The following is a 14,618-nucleotide window of genomic DNA, read 5'->3' as shown; positions in this document are numbered from 1 at the left end:
ACTTCTCCAAAGGAACACTGCTTTTCATTAATTGTGAAATTTTAAAGGAAATATAAAATTCCCAACAGAGTGCTTTAACCACAAGGATACCTACCTGGTCTGTTCCACACTTGTCAGATATATCTTCCCTTGACAACTCTTCCTCCACCTTCATGTCTTACTCTGTACTTCATTTTCTCCCCATCATGGTCTGTTCACTCACTCCACTGTTCACTATCATGTGGTTCTGTGTTTGTCTGTGTCTCTCTTACTGTCTGTAGTTTTCCATATCAATCTCACTGTGACACTATGATTTCATATGTGTGTATATTATCTATCTCTTTAATTCTCTCATTCAATTTTTCATCTCTGTGTACCTCTCTCATATTATCTCTCCCAACTCCTCCATTTAAATCTCATTTTATCTTCACAAAAACTGTTTTTCTTTTATTCCCCACTCAATGGTAACCTGTCTTTTTTCTTGCTCCCTAAGTGATCATAAAACAGAGGAAAGGATCCATATGTACAAAAGTATTTATAACAACTCTTTTTATAGTCAGAAAGAATTGGAAATTGAGGGGATTTCCATCAATTGGAGAATGGCTAAATAAGCTTTGTTATATGAATGTATGGAATCCTATTGTTCTGTAAGAAATCATGAGTGGACTGACTTCAGAAAATCATGTAAAGAATTGCATGAGCTGATGTTGAGTGAAGTGAACTGAAGCAGAAGAACATTATACACAATATCAGTAACATTGTAACATGAACTATGATTGATGCAACTCCTCTTGGTAGTTCAAAAATCAAGGACAATCCTGAGACATTCATCCAGGAAAATATCATCCACATCCAGAGAAAATCTATGGTTTTTGAATGTAGAAAAAAAGCATACTATATTTACTGTTTTAAAATTTCTTTTCTGTTTTTCATTCTTTCTTTCTCCCTTAGTTATAGTTCTTCTTTTGCAGTTTGACTGATATAGAAATATGTTAAACTAGATTTTACTTGAACTACCTATATCAGATTGTTTGCTGCATGGGGAGGGCTACAGTAAGGATAGAGGCTGGAAATCAAAAGTTTGCAAAAAGGATGAATGTTGAAAACTATCCTTGCAGATAATTAGAAAATAAACAAACAGACTAATAAACAAACAAATAAATAATGTTTCTAAAAAAAGAATATTAATTAGGATGTGAATTCAGATCATTCAGACTTCCAAAAATGGTTTCACTGGGATATAAAACTGTTTTATTTCATATATTCCTCTCAATCCCCATACTTCCTCTTTCTATGGCCATTTACATCTGTCACTTCATCCTCAATGACTGATTCTTCCTATTCCAAGGCTAAACCCAAGTGACCTATTTTTTCCCTCTATGATAACCAGAAAAAAAGAGTTGAAGGGTCATTAAGATACCATCAGTCCTGACCCATACATTGAATGAAAAGAAAATTGATGCTGATAGTGTTTAAGGGATTTCTCTAGAATAAGGCAATTGGTTAGCACCTGATCTGTAATTGAAATTCAGTTAACCCCAAGTATACTATTCACTCCACTAGGATATCTTGCTGGTTTGACTTACAATTTCCAAGGGGTCCTATCCATTTACATCCTTGCTCATTTGCTCTATGTCCTCAAAAACTGTATCTTCCCTCATTACTTTATCCATTGACAAGTGAAGTGCTCTTCTCTCTCTCTCTCTCTCTCTCTCTCTCTCTCACACACACACACACACACACAAACACATTCTCTCACTCACTATCACTCTCTTTCTTCTTTCCTCCCTCTCAAGTTATCTTTATATCTCACTGCCACTCTCTTTGTCTTTATTTCTGTTTCTTTCTCTCTTGCTTGCTCTCAGTATATCCCTCTCCTTCCCTTGTTTTCCCCTTTCTTCTAATCAAAATCTTTCTGTCCTTACTCTAAATTCCATCCAATAATAAACTATCTTCCCTTTTTACATTATTATACGATAGATAATCTTTTTACGTTGGAAGGACATTTAGTGGCAGCTGTACAACTACATTGTAGTATTACAGAAGACAGGGTTAAAAATTCTAAAGTGAATTTGGCCAGAGTCGACTATTTATTCCAGATGTTAACTAGGATAACAGGTTGTTCTGGCTTCCAAGAATAGCTATCTAGGAGAACTAGCTATTTTGGTCTACATAATTCCTCTCTTTGCAGGCACTCTTATTTCCTTTAGGAGTTTCCCCTCTGTCTCCTCATTCTAAATGTTTTATTTTCCTTAACTCAGTCTTTCTATATTCAAACTTAATCACAAGTGGACATCCTTTTCTCTCTCCAAAATCTTAGAGGATCACAGAGTCAGAGGGTGTGGTGCTCTAACCACAATGACACACCTTCAAGGATTACCCTACATTTGCTAGGGATCTTTTCCCTTTACATCTCTCCTTTACTGGTGGTTTCCTTGCTCTATGGCTCAATATGTGCCTCATATTGGGCTCTTCCCTCATTCCTTTAATTACTGTCAGATCTTTCTCTTTTTCTTTTTATTTCTTTCACTTGATCACAGTGATTCTGTTTTGCTATCTCTGGTTCTGTGCATCTGTCTCTGCCTCCCTCTGATTCTATTATTATATTTCCCTCTGGTTTTTCTCTCGATCAATTCCCATCTCTATTTCACTATCCCTGTTCCACTCAGCAATTCTCTTAAAAAATCTTTTTTCCCTTTCTATTATTTTCCCTGTAGAAACTGTGACCCTTTTCCCATTTTTCACTAATAAGATTCAAGATCATACTGTGTCCAATTGCATTTAATTATAACAGAAGAAATAGAGATTTCCCACTTTAAGTGAATTGTTCAGTTTCAAATTATTATCTACAATGCAAAGTAAGATTTGAAAACAGGAGTGCAAAATTTCAAAGATCAGTCTAATCATCAACATATCTCTGTGACATCCACTTATTTCTCACCCCCTCCCAGTTGTCCTCTCACCATAGACACTTCTATTTCTTGTGGATACTTTCCTTTATTGCCTCATCTTCAATGGCCAATTCTCTCTAAATTTATATCTATCTATGTCGAATTTAATCTCAAGTGGACACCCTTTTCCCTGGCACCTAGAGGATAATGGAGCTGGAACTTAATTGATCCAGTAAAACACAGTCCTGAAAATTTATTAAAGAGAAATTGAGATGCAAGCTCAATGAGTGAATTCAAAGTACATAATGCTCTAACCAGCACACTACAATGCTTTTTTGACCCTTGCTAGGTGCCTCTGACCTTTGCATCTCTCCTTCAGTTGCGTCTTTTATCTGTGTTTCTTACCTACCTCCACAATGGCCTGTTCCCTTATGACCTTGCTCACTATCTTGTGCTTAATGAGAGTGTCTGTCTGTGTCTCTTGGTGTATCTGTGGTTTTCTCTATTCACTGCCACTTTCTGTCTTTATCTCTATTTATCAGTCTATTTCTATCTTTCTTATTCCATTTCTTTTCTTGTCTCTGTTTACCTCTCTTTCAATCTTTTCCAACTGCCTTATTCCCTCTATCTCCTTCTCAAAAGCTTTACTTCCTTATTCTAATTTCCATTTAATGATAACTAGTTTTTTCTTTTGATCCCTATCATCAATAGGATCATAAAATTAAAGCTGGAAGCAACTCTAGGGACCACTGAACTCAATTAGACAGAAATAGATAGATATTAATTAAATGGCCCAGGATCAAACATTAATTATGCTATTGAGGATTTGAACTCAGATCATTCAGACTTCCAAGATGAGCTCCCAAGGATATTTAGTTGTTTTGTCCTACATATTCCCATCAAATCATACACAGCCATTTCTTGTGAACCCTTGCCTCTATCTCCTTCTCACCCTCAGTAACTGATTCCCTGAAACACTCTCTCTGTCTCTGTATCTGTCTCTGTCTCTCTCTTGCAAAGCTAATTCCTAGTGGACATCCTGTTCACTCTTTGGAAATCAGAGGACCATAGAGCTGGAACTTCATTAGATAGTAATTTATCTAGACCAACTGACTGAGTTAAAAACTGAGGCTGACAATGGATAAGGGACTTTTATAGAGTAAGACTACTCATCCCATCTTGTGAAACTGAATTTCTTTCAAGTTCAAGGATAATGATCTAACCACTAGGACATCTAGCTGGCTTGCCACCTAGGGCTTCTATCATTTTACAAATTTCATCTCCCTGTAGAGTTGATCTATCCAAAAATAGTCTCTTCCCACATACCTTTGTTCTTTATCAAGTGAATTGTTTTTTCTCTGTTTGTCTCTGTCTCTCTCATCTTTGTATCTGATCCTCTTTCCCTCTGTGAACCACTCTGACCTTGTTATCTGTTCCTCATTTGTAGTCTCTTATTTCTTTGCCATTCCCCTCCATAATGGACTCTTCCATAACTTCCTTGATCATTATCATGCAGTTTTCTCTCTTTTACTTTCCATCTGTCTTCTATTTCTTATTGTATATATCTCTGAGTTTCTCTTAATATCTCACTGCCTCCCAACTCTCTTCTCTCACTATCTCAACTTTACTTCTCTATCACCTCCTCAAAAACCTTTTATTTTTACCTACCACCCATAAATAAAAGATCTTTTCTTTATCCCCTTTAATGTCTATGCTCATACATTTAAAGATGGAATAAACCCTAGAAGCCATTTGACTCCAATTCTACTATATCAAAAAAAAAGAGAAAAACGTAGGCACTCTGGCCTGTTCAGTGTCACATATATTCAGAATGTTAACTAGAATTTGAACTCAAATGTTTATAACAAACAAAAAAGAGCCTATCAGGGAAAGATTCGAGCTAACCAAATTAAGTCTTCACAGTATGTAACACTTTCTTTTACAACATATCAATAACAAAACTAACAGAAATCATGTGATCATCTCAATTGATGCTGAATTTTTTTTGACAAAATACAACATCCATTCCAATTAGCAACAACAGAGAGTATAAGAATAAATGGAGTTTAGCATTAAAAAATAAGCAGCATCTATCTAAAACAATTAACAAATATTATATGTAGTGGGGATAAACTAGAAGCATTCCCAATAAAATCAGAAGTGAAATAAAGATGCCCATTATTTACATAGCAATACACTATAGTATTAGAAATGTTAGTTTTAGCAATAAGAGAAGAAAACTAAATTGAAGGAATCAGAATTGACAATGAGGAAGCAAAGCTTTCACTCCTTGCAGATGATATATTTAGAAAAGCCATAAAATCATCCAAAAATCTACTTGAAACAATTAATAAATTCAGCAAAGCAGCAGGATATAAAATAAATCCATATAAATCATCAGCATTTCTATATAGGAATAACAAAGAACCCAAGAGGAAGATATAGAAAGAGAAATTCCATTTAAATTAACTGCAGGCATGAAATCCTTGGGAATCTACCTCCCAAGCCACTCCAGGAATTGGATGAACACAATTAAAAAGTGCTTCTCAGGGGCGGCTAGGTGGCATAGTGGATAATGCACTGGCCCTGGAGTAAGGAATACCTGGGTTCAAATCTGGTCTCAGACACTTAGTAATTACCTAGCTGTGTGGTCTTGGGCAAGCCACTTAACCCCATTTGCCTTACAAAAAAAACCTAAAAAAAATAAAGTACTTCTCACAAAATAAAGTCAGATCTAAACAACTGAAAAAAATGTCAATTGTTCATGGTTAGGTTGAATTAATATAATAAAAATGACAATTCTACTTAAATTATTCACTCAGTGCCATACCAAACTACCAAATAGCTAATTTACTGAGTTAGAAAAATTAAGGGTTTTTTTTTGTTTTTTGCAAGGTAAAGGTCCCAAACCAAAGGGGACAATCTTTTCTCTTTCTGGAAACCATAGTATCATGGATGTGGAATATCATTAGACACCATGAAGACCGGTCTCATAATTTTCTAAGGAGAAACCTGAGGCTGAGTCATTAATGACCTCAGAGATATAGAGCTTGTTGGAAGCTCTGTTGGAATTTAAACTCAATGAGTCAAATCCATGTATAATACTGTATTCACTATGACACCTAGTTGGCCTCTTCTACATTTGTCAAATATCTCCTCTCTTTGCACTACTTCACCCTGACTTTGGTCTCTTATCTCTCTTCCTTATTTTCCTCTTTCCTCCATAATGGTCTCTTCTCTCATTCTCTGGCTCACTATTTTATGGTTGTTTGTTTGTGTGTGTGTGTGTGTGTGTGTGTGTGTGTGTGTGTGCATATGTCACTGTCTCTGTCTCTTGTGCTGTATCTTTTTCTGTTTTACTACATTACAGGAATTCTCTAATTCAATCTTCACATATCTTTCTGACTCTGTATCTATCCCATTTCAAAAATTTCTCTCTCTCTCTCAATACCTTTCTCTCTCCCTCCCTTTTCCTCTTCTTTCTTTCTCCTCTTCAAAGTCTTTGTTTCCTTCTAATTTTATTACAGTGATGTCTGATTTATTATTTTGCTCTCTGTCATCTATATGATCAAAGATTTAGAGCTCAATAGGACCCTTAGGGATACTGAGTCCTTTTCCATTATATTATAATGGAGAGCAGAGGTTTACACACTCTATCTGAATTGCCCAGGGTCAAATACTTATTAAAACTATGTAATAGGATTTGAACTGAAGTCACTCAAACTACTCAGAAGACTTTGAGAAGACTTTGCTCTTTTACGCTCTATATTCCCTCCGATTCACAAGCATACATTTCTTCTGGCTGCTTCTGTCTTCTCATCCTTGGTGTTTAATTCTGTGCCCAACTCTCTCTCTCTCTCTCTCTCTCTCTCTCTCTCTCTCTCTCTGATTCTCTCTTACTCTGTCTCTCTCAATCTCCTTTATATTTCCTCCCTCCAAATTTTTCTCCTTGTTATAATTTATACCAAAAAATAACTGGTCTTTTCTTTTTCCCCTTCCATGACTATGTTCATAAATTTAAAAATGGAATTAACTATAAAGGTCACTGAGTCCAATTCTATTTTACTATAGCAGAAGCAGGTACCTTAGTCACTCTAACTGAATTTCCAGTGTCAACAATTCTGAATGTTGTCTATGATGTGAACTCAGGACCTTCATACTTTCAAGAACACTCCTCTAGAAGAACTGGCTGGTTTGATCTACATGATCCCCTCCCTGCAGCCACTCCTTGTTCCTTGGAGGCTTCCTTATGTCCCCTCATCTTCAATTCCTAATTCCCTCTAACTCTCTCTCTCTCTACCTCTCTCTCCCTCTATTCCAAGCTTACGGCAAGGACTGTTCTCTCTGGCACCCGGAAAATCAGAGAGCTACAGTGCCTTTAGACATCATTACATCCAGTCCAATAAATATATAATAAGAAAATACTGAGACTGACTGTGGTTAACTAAGGTTAAATTCCTTCTCCAGAGGAACAAAGCTTTCAACATCTGAGGTGAGACTTAAACCCAACAAGTCACCTCTGAGAAGAATGCTCTAACCATTAGAGTTACCAAGCTGGGTTACTTTCCACCTGCCAGGTGTCTCTTTCCTTACAATTTCTCCCTCTGCTGGAATCTCTTTCCCCTATTCCACATTTTCCTTCATAATATTCTCTTCCCTCATTTATTAACCTGTGATTCTCTTTTTCTTGCTTTCTGTATCTGTCTCTTAATATTTCACTGACACTCTCTGTCTTTATGTTTTTCTGACTCTTGCCTTCTGCTTCTCTTTGTCCTCCTTCTATCCATTCTCTCCTCAAAAGCTTTTTATCTTCTTTCTGATTCCTTCCACTAAATAAGTGGTTTCTTCCCTCTTTTACCACAATCATCAGTAATAGACATAGATTTAGAACTGGAAGGAACTCTAGGGGTAAATGAGTCCAACTAGATTATACTATAATAGAATACAGAGGAAAACACTAATGGAATTATATAGGGTCAAACACTTTCAAGAATGTTAACTAGGATTTGAACTTGATTTCCAGATTTCCAAGAAGAGTCCATTAGAATATCTATCTGTTTTAATACACATATTCCCCTCAATCCCCATATATCTACTTTCTATGGATATTTTCTTTCATTTCCTTCTTATCCTCAATAACTGATTCTGTGAGTCTCACCCTCTTTCTAAACTCTGAACTCACTGTTTCTCTCAATTCCAAGATTCATCCCAGTGGAAAAACATTCACTCTCTGGCAACCAAAGGATCATAGAGATGAAGGGTCTTTAAATACCATCACATCCATGCCAGTGAATTGAATGAAATGAAAACTGAAGCTAATAGTGATTAGGGAATTTCTGGAGGGTAAAACAGCTCCTCAGGACCTGATGTGAAATTGAATATCAATTGAATATCAATCAATTCCAAGTCTAATTCTCTGACCAACAGGACACCTAGCTGGATTGCCCTATATTTCCCAGGGATTCTATCCCTTTACATCATTTCTCACTGCCCTCCTACACTTCGTTGCTCTCTCTGAGCTTCTCTCTCTTTTCTCAGTATTTGGTTTTCGGATTCTCTCTCTCTCTCTCTCTCTCTCTCTCTCTCTCTCTCTCTCTCTCATCTCTCTGCAATCACCCTCCCTTCTTCTCGTAAGTTTTATTCCTTCCTCTTCTTCCCACCCATTTAAAAGTAACATTCTTCTCCTTTTTGTTTGTGTTTTGAAGAAACAGAAGTGAAAACACTTTGCATGAAGTGTCCAGTGTCAAAGATAGATTGAGAATGTGAAATTAGGTGAACTCAGCTCATCCTGATTTCCATGAACACTCCCCTCAAAAACCTCACTGTCCACCGAACTCTTTCCCCTTATCTTCTCTACTGCTCAGAAGTTTTTTGCTGCATTGTCCTTCTGAGCCCAAAATATCTAGTTTATTTTCATTTTCTCTCTTTCCCTAGTATTATCAGATAATTAGAGCTGGAATGAACCATTAGGGCTAGAGAGACCAACTCCATTATTTTAAAAAAGAAGAAGGCAATTTGGGTGATTTCAGTGACCTAAACAACATTACACAGTTAGTTAAACAGATTTTGAAATAGAATATGAACTCAGGGTTTCATAACTGTCCAGAACAGTGTTCCAACCTCTAGGAGACCTGACTGTGTCACTGTACACATTTTCCCCAGTCCTTATTGCTAGTGTTTTCTTCTTTCTATCTCATTCTCACTTCTAGTTTCCCTCAAACTCTATCTCTCACACAAATTCCCAGGAGCCTTCTCTTTCTCTCATCCACTGGGTCATTTCATTAAATGGCTTGTCATGGTATGAATCAAAATGAGAATTAAAATAATCTGGACTTCAAGGATGGTGCTTTATCCCCAATGAAACCTGAGAAGGTAAAGCAGTAGAGTCTTGGTGAAAAGTCAGTGAAAATGTATTTAATTGAGAGATAGAGTTATATTCAAGGTACATCAAGGTGGTCATTGTTATGGCATTCCAGGAAAGTGGAATAGTATAAAGCAAAATAAGACAAGAAATGCAGGAATGCCACCTTGTTAGGGAACCTTGAGGACCACAGTTGTGAAATGACAAAGGTAATGTTTTAAAGACCGTCCTGGTCTCTTGTTATTTTGCAAACATACTTGCTTGGTTTCTCAGGAGACCAGAATGATACATACCCCTTTGCTTTTCCATAAGATCAACACGACCCAACTCCTTTGTATCTCCTGACATTGATCAAAAATTGCATTATAGCAAGAGCAATGAAGTATATATAAGAATGTGTAACTGTTTAACCAATGTGTAATGATCTAGTCAATATGTAATCTTTAATATGATTGGTGTTTAAACTGGTAGCATGAGTTGTCCACAAGTATGGAAGTAGACTAGGATATAAGCTGCTGTATGACCCTGATAAAATTTGGAGTGCTTTACCATTTCTACCTCCCATCTCATTCACGGCAAGCTGAAAACTGTCCTCTGCTGGCCAGAGACCTCAAGTAGTCAGTGTAACCGTATACCACATGTGAAGAGAGCTGACCTTAAAAGAGAATATTTTATATTTGATACTAGAGGTGATAAGGGAGTCACTGAAGTTTATTGGTGTTTTGTGGGGATGTCATGACTGGGATTATGCTTTAAGAGAAGCAATCTGTTTGCCCAATATTGAATGGATTGGAGTGGTGAGACTTGAGGCAGCAGTGTCACAACTGTTATAGCACAGATGTGAGCTAATAAGGTCCTGCACTAGAGTGGGGACAGTGCATTCAAAAGATGTTAGGAAGGTTCAATACCTTCTCTATTTTGAATTAGATTTATACAGATTGATTCCTGCAAATTATAGAAATGCCTCTCCACACCTGATCCACTACTTCTACTTCCTTCCTTCATTGCTACTTTCTCAATCCTTTCCTTCAAAGTCTTGTCTCAGACTACCTTCAGGTCCACTAAATCCTTTAAACCACTCAATCTCTCCTCTTCAAATAGAGCACATTTTTTTCATATGTTTCGAATTGATTGCTAAACTTTATTTTGCCCTGATCAGATCTGAATTTTCAAGATTTACAGACAGTTTGTCTGATCATCAAATAAAAAGTTCCCAATTTGGTTCCTTAATGCAGGGTTTACAAAGGCATAGTCCACTTTAATTCCTCTTCATTGACCCTTATTAACATTTGTCAATCTCATCAATGAAATTTAGGTAAATGATTCACAGAAAACCACAGTAGTCAGATAAACTACTCTCATAAAATTAATTTACTTATATGCTTATTTCCTTGCTCAAATTTTCTTTCTAATTAAACAAGCCTCTTTCTAGACTTTTCTTAAGCACCAGATTATGCTTCAAAAGTTTAACTACAAAAATGACTGCCTTATTTTCCAACTTATTTTCAAATCATTGAAGATAAAACTTGTAAACTACCTTCATATCTAATGAGAGTTGAAAAATATTATACCTGGTGTAATCACCTTCCCTACATTAAAACATTAAGTCCTGGGAGCCAAGATGGTGACAGGAGAAGAGCCTCTCTTAGGTGCTCTCTCCATAATACTTCAAAAATATTATATTTATGACTCTAACTAAATTTTCGAGAGACAGAACCCACAGAAAGTTTCAGTGAGACAATTATCCAGATCAAGATAACCTGGAAAATAGTGGAGAGGCTCCAGTTCCATGGGGTTAGAGGGGCAGCCTGCCAGAGTGAAGAAACTTCAGCCTCCTGGAAGCAGCCCCAAGGCACCTGGGAGCCAGGGCTCATGGCAACATGGTAATTTCCTGACTTACACCCCAGGGAGCACCAGGCACAAATTGGAGGCTCAGCGGAGGGGACTTCTGCCAGAGTGAGGAAGCCCAGACCCTCAGGGCAGTTGTGGCAGTCAACATTGTCAGTATAGTAATGGCAGTCTCATGGCAGCCCAGATCCAGGAAACAGAAGCAGGTGTGGTGCCAGTAAGCAGAAGTGGAGCCTATAAGCAGGAGCCCCCAGGCAACTGAGTCTTGAGTGCTCAGTCCACCTAAGGTAAAGGAGTGGAGAGAGAATTCAGAGGTCTGTATTCTGTATCTGGAAGAGACCTCAGGGCTCTGACCACATTCAGATCCTAATCACAGTCTAGGCCCCCCATAGAACAGGGTCCTACCCCCACCTCAGCCCTGTGGCAAAGAGGGTGCTAGTGGTCATTCACAGACCAGGAGGGAATTCAGAGCTTCACACATGGAGATCCTTTTGGGGGTGGTGTTCCAATAATACTCAAAATCTGAGGAAGCACCCCAAGACCAGGCACATGCTGGAGAAATGAGTAAACAGAGAAAAATAGAGAAATACCATTGAGAAATACATTGTCTATGATCCCAAGAAGGATCAAAATCTCAATCTGAAGATGAGGAAGTACAAGGTCCTGCATCAAAAGACTCTAAGAAAAATGGAAATTGGGATCAGGCTATGACAGAGCTCAAAAATGATTTTGAAAATCAAATAAGGGAGATAGACGGAAAATTCAGAAAAAGTGAAAGAGATGCAGAAAAAAAACATGAAAAAGAAGTCAGTAGTTGAGTCAAGGAGATCCAAAAAAATGCTGAAGAAAATACCATGTTAAAAACCAGCATAGTTCAAATGGATAAAACAGTTCAAAAAGTTATTGAGGAGAAGAATGCTTTAAAATGCAGAATTGGCCAAATGGAGACAGAGATAAGAAATCTCTCTGAGGAAAACAAATCCTTCAGATGTAGACTGTAGCTAAAGGATGCTGATGACTTTACAAGAAGTCAAGACACAAAACATCAACCCCAAAAGAATGAAAAATTAGAAGAAAATGAGAAACATCTCATTGAAAAAAACAACTGATCGGGAAAACAGTTCCAGGAAAGATAATTTAAAAATTATTGAAATACCTGAAATTCATGATTAGGAAAAGAGCCTTGACCTCATTTTTAAAGAATTCCTGGGGTGGCTAGGTGGCACAGTGGATAGAGCACCGACCCTAGAGTCAGGAGTTACCTGAGTTCAAATCCAGCCTCAGACACTTAATAATTATCCAGCTGTGTGGCCTTGTGCAAGTGACTTAACCCCATTTGCCTTGCGAAAAAAAAAAAAAAACTAAAAAAAATTCCTACGGGAAAATTGCCCTGATATCCCAGAAGCAGGGAGCAAAATAGAAATTGAGAGAATCTACTGATCTCCCCCCAGAAAGAGATCAAAAACAAACAACACCCAGGAATACTATAGCCAAGTTCCAGAACTCCCAAGTCAAAGAGAAAGCAGCCAGAAGGACACAACTCAAATATCTTGGAGCTGCAGTCAGGATTACACAGGACTTAGCAACTAAATTAAGGGTTCATAGTGCTTAAAATATAATATTCTGGAAAGCAAAAGAGCTTAGAACCGAGAATCAACTACCCAGCAAAACTGAACACCCTCTTCCAGGGGCAAAGATGGATTTTCAATGAACCAGGGGAATTTCAGTTGTTCCTGTTGAAACAACCAGAGCTGAACAGAAAGTTTGACCTTCAAATTCAGGACTCAAGTGAAGCATAGAGAGTGGAGGAGAAGGGTAAAATATAAGGGACTTAATCATGATGAACTGCATGTATTCCTGCATAGAAAAGAAATACTGATAATATTTATATAAAACTCATTTAATAGAACAGGTAGAAGGAGCATTTAAAGATGAAGCACACACAGTAGAGAACTGAATTTGAAGATATAATATATTGTAAAAATGGAGTCAATGGCTAAAAAGGAAATGTACTGGGAGTTATTATAAAAGATTTATATATATATATATATATATATATATATATATATATATATATTACAATGAGCTACTGAAATGATATGGGAGGGAGGAAGGTGATGGGGAATGATGGAAACCACTCTCATAAGAGATAGCTCAGAGAGGCAAAAGCATGTACACTCAATGGGTTATAGACATCTAGAGTAAAAAAGGAGAAAAGGGGAACAGAGGGAAGGTGGGGGATGTGAGTGATAGAGGAGAGGGTGGATTGTGAGGGAGAGTGGTCAGATATAACACATTTTCTTTTTTACTTCTTGCAAGTGGCTGGGATTGGGTGTCCTGTCTAGGACCACCAGGCTGCGTGGTTGCTGGTTCTCAGGGGTGGTATGTGGGCTCAGGGCCTCTTGTCCCCAGGGCTGGTGATCAGTTCGTTGTGCCACTCAGCTACCCTACAGTACCTTTTAGAAGAGGGACAGAGTGAAAGGAGAGAGAAAATATAGTATATTATAGTGGGGAGGGATGAATGGATGGAGTTGTGATCAGTAACAGCAATAGTGGAAAAATATGTAAGTAGTTTTTGTGATGGACTTATCATAAGGAATGTGATCCACCCGAGACAGAGCTCATGGTATTAGAACACAGACTAAAGCACATTGTTTTTCTCTTTCCTTGACTTTATTTCTCATGAGGGTCTATATTTTTGGGGGTAAGCAGTATTATGTTTACTCTTAAACAAGAATACTTTAATAAGGTACAAAAACATCATTTGTACAAAATAAAAATAAATAAATAAATTTTTAAAAAATTAAATTAAAATCAGTCCTCCTGAAAAAAAATCAATAAGTCCTTCAGTCTCCAGGAAAGAAAAAGAATGCTATAGGAGTTAGGATGAAATTATTCTGCAAATCCCACCAAGTCTCAATTTTGGCAGTTCTACAGGGCTGTATCCCAAAAAAGTCAATAAGATCTTACAGTATATATGAAATATTCAAACCACAGATCCTTCACAATTTAGAAATACATCTTAAATAGTTAAATTGTCTACCCTTCAATCACAAATTTGCTCTCTAATTTATACAAGGAATTATCTTTTGCTCAGTCTTTCTCTCTCCCTCTCTCTCTCTCTCTCTCTCTCTCTCTCTCTCTCTCTCTCTCTCTCATACACACACACACACACACACACACACCCTCAGAAATAAATTTTCTCTCTTCAGTATTCCCAACTTGGTCAGAATTAGGAATGCAGAGATAAGGTTTTAATTTTTGAAAATTTGGAAATTTACAGTGGAAAATTCTCCCTTTTTTAACCCTTTTTCTTTGGCTAATCAGACCATAGGAAAAAGATCAGTTCAATTTACTACAACACAAAATATAGATCAGGTTATCAACATATACTGTATTTTCCACAGAACAACCAAGCACAATTAAAACACCTTTCATTCTTTCCTGAAGTCTCAGAACACAAAATCTTTTTCTAATGTTCAAAGTTTTCTTTTCAAGGGCACAGGAGGAATGAAAAAAGGACAATGCTGAGTCAGATG

This window comes from Macrotis lagotis, chromosome X (genome assembly GCF_037893015.1).
Source record: "Macrotis lagotis isolate mMagLag1 chromosome X, bilby.v1.9.chrom.fasta, whole genome shotgun sequence".
NCBI lineage: Eukaryota > Metazoa > Chordata > Mammalia > Peramelemorphia > Peramelidae > Macrotis > Macrotis lagotis.
This window is presented reverse-complemented; position numbering follows the sequence as displayed.